Genomic DNA, 3,408 nt, shown 5'->3' with positions numbered 1-3,408 from the left:
TTTTTATTTTGCCACCTTGCGAAAGTCCTACATAGTTGACCATCTCTTCATCACTAACCTTGCCAACTCCTCAAACTCCAGCTGCGATGGTTACACTAACTACTAGCCATTAACTATCAACCTTGGATGAACTTGTGAGACACATGTCACCAAGGTGCTATGTCACTATGGTTAAAATTCTCATAGTTCTCCATAGCGAGATAGCACCCATCATTAATCTTTCTTAATCTGACGATCGTGGAGACTCATCGTATTCTATGCTTTGCTTTTCAACTTTTGGGCCCATGAAACATTGTCAGTACACCTGGTATCTACCTAGCACAACCTAGCATCATCCTTGAGGTTCACGACATAACACAGGCCTACCTTGCATGTGTCACTGAGGGGCTATGTCGCTATGGTATATAGTGTGCAAGTTTCAATAGTGCGATAATGCAAACCATCGATCTTCCTAAAATTTGACGATCGTGAAGACTCGTCGTAATACTACGCTTGTTCTTACCCAGGCCTGTCATACCTAACACCATCTCAGTAACTACACCACACTTGAATAACACCTAGCAATCCTTGACACACATACATTGGCAAGACCTGGCCCCCTGATCCACATGGCAAAAGGGCGTTATGTCGCTATGGTTAAAATTATCGTAGTTCTCCATATCAGGATAGTGCCTACTGTAGATCTTCCTTAGATCTATGATGGTCCACAAAATTGTACAACTAGGTCTCAAGCTAGTTGAATGGGCCAATGAAAATATGCCACTATATTCTGACCCATCTGACAACTGCCACTGAGGATGAGATGTACTATCACTTTGAAGAAGGGTGGGCCCATTATGTCATCTATGCCATGCATCACTGAGGCATTATGTCACTATGGTTATCTGTCATGCAACTCTTAATAGCAATATGATGCCAACTATGGATCAAATTCACATCTACGGTGCTCAAACTCTTTGCAAGACTGCATACCTAGGACCCACCGACACACGGCAGAAGGGCTCTATGTTGCTAACGGTGAGAAGCTTGGATTTTTTGATAGCGCCATGGCACCCACCATGGAACTGGAAAAACTCAGCACCAGAGAAACAATTGAGAAAAAGGGGACCCACCAGACATGCGGCAAAAGGGTGCTATGTTGCTAACATATCCACTGTGTAACTTCCCATGGTGAGATAGCACCAACCGTAGAGCTCTTTAGATCTAACGATGGAAGACTTGTGGACCACAAAACACATTATAAGGTTTGATAGGGTATTTAAAATAATATTAACTCTTCACACTACCCATTGGCAGGTAAAACATTTGAAATTTGAATCTTGGTAGGGTGAAAAAATGATAACAAGACCCTCTTTTTGATTTTGATGTTAGAGTTATTGCACACAAATTTTACCAATCTAGCATACTTAACAGTGTGTCATGCATTGCAGTGGATGTCATTTACAAATTAGTGAAAAAGGATTATACTTATGATCTTCAAGGACTACAACTACAACAAATTAATGAAAATTTAGCAGCAATAAGGAGAACCAAGGGAGCCCAATGCAAGTTTGGTGCTATTTTGATTTGTATATCCTATTATGTCCAGAATGAATTTCCTTCCTTTGGAAAAGTAGTATGGAAAGAAAATAGGTCTATCATAGCTCAATTCAATGAATATATAGAATAGATGAGAGCTAATTTTGAGACCCTTATGACTAGCTATTTTGAAGACTTCAAGAAGACCATGAAGTAAAGGCTAAGAATACTAGTTTCATTGGTAGAGAAGCATGTAAATGATGTATGTTTTCTTGTTGATATTGATTATACATACATTCAAGCTGCCATACCAAGAGTTAGATGGTTAAGACCTCTTGGCTATGAAAAAAATATAGATGAGGCATCAACAGCTATAACTGCACTACTAGCTGACGAGGTGGAAAAAAGTGTACCACATTTTGGAACATATGATATGGTCAAGTCAAAGGTGGATATGGATTTGAAGACTACCTCCACACTAAAGAAGAAAGAAAAACTTGTGAAGAAACTTAAATCCAAATTTGGTGAGGGCATTGCAAAAGAAGAAGGAGAAGGTGAAGAAGTAGAAGATGATGAAGAGGAACAAGGACAAGAAACACTCACATTGACCCAAGGCATGGGGGAGGATGCAAAGGAAGAGGAAGGTGTCAAGAAAGATGCACCAAAGCTAGAGCCAAAGAAGATAAAAGCACAAAAATAGCTAGTTGCATAGCCCAAGGGGAAGAAGAAAGCAACAAAGTCAAGCCTAACCAAGCCAACTACATGGGTAGATACCAGGGAAACAACTCAAGTGGAAAAGGAATAGGGGAAACAAAAAGCCATAGAGCAAGGAAAGCCTGCAGAACAAAAGAAAAGAAGAAAATATGTTGCACCCCTAGAGTCAGATGAAGAAGAGACAAACTCTAATAATGATCAATTTAGATTGGTAAGACATTCTACCAAGTCTAATCTAGAAAATGTTTGTGACAACATTAGAGATAATGCAGATTTAACTGGTTTAAAGACCATTGATTTCAATAAATTGTCAAGGGAAGAACAAAAGATAGTGGAAGAGTCCATCTACACTATGATGGCCAAGTTCAAGACCACCCCACTTGAACTTCACAATTCTATGCCTAAGGAGCTAAGCTCCATTGTAGAGAAAAATGGCATTACTGCCTTAATATGGAAAAAGAAATAAGGGAGTCAATGTTGGCTTGTGTGATGCCAGACCTTACAAAAGTTCAAATAAATAAGGCTAGTAAGAAACATGGGAGAAAATTTGCACCCAAATATAGAACCTTTAGCAACTTATAGAATAAAATAGAGGATTTTCTAAAGAAATCCACACAAATGTGGAAATTAATTTATGGATTAACTACTATCAAGGAAGGGTAGGAATATCCCTTTGAGGGAAGAAATGATGAGGGAAGAAGAGGAGAATGAAAAGAATGAGGAAGGAGAGAAAGAAAAACAAGAGATAACAGTGGAGAAGACATAGCAAGGTTAAGAGGCAACAGTTGAAGAGCAGTGGCCAGAATAGAGTGTCTAAGACACCCAATTGCCACCTCCAAGTCCTCCACATGCAACACCTACAGAAATTGTAATTGTTAAGGATGTTCCTAACACCTCAAGTTAGAACATCAACCCATTAACTATAGAGGATCTCAAAAAGATCCTTCACCAAACCACATTGCAATCACAACTGTGCACAAATCCTATTTTGGTGAGTGTGGAAGAGTTGAAAAAAGTTATAGTAGAGATCACTAGGGAGAAGGTGAACACAAAAGAACCACCTTCACAACCTCCCATAGCTACAAAATATTAACCAAAAGAAAAAGAATCATAGGATACTACTACTAAGGTTGATCATAGAGTCATAGCAATAGCAACTACTGAGGAGCCAAAAAA

The sequence above is a fragment of the Cupressus sempervirens genome, chromosome 8 (genome assembly GCF_028749045.1).
Source record: "Cupressus sempervirens isolate cs-2001-9-10 chromosome 8, ASM2874904v1, whole genome shotgun sequence".
NCBI classification, from domain to species: Eukaryota; Viridiplantae; Streptophyta; class Pinopsida; order Cupressales; family Cupressaceae; genus Cupressus; species Cupressus sempervirens.
Note: the sequence above shows the minus strand (reverse complement) of the source record.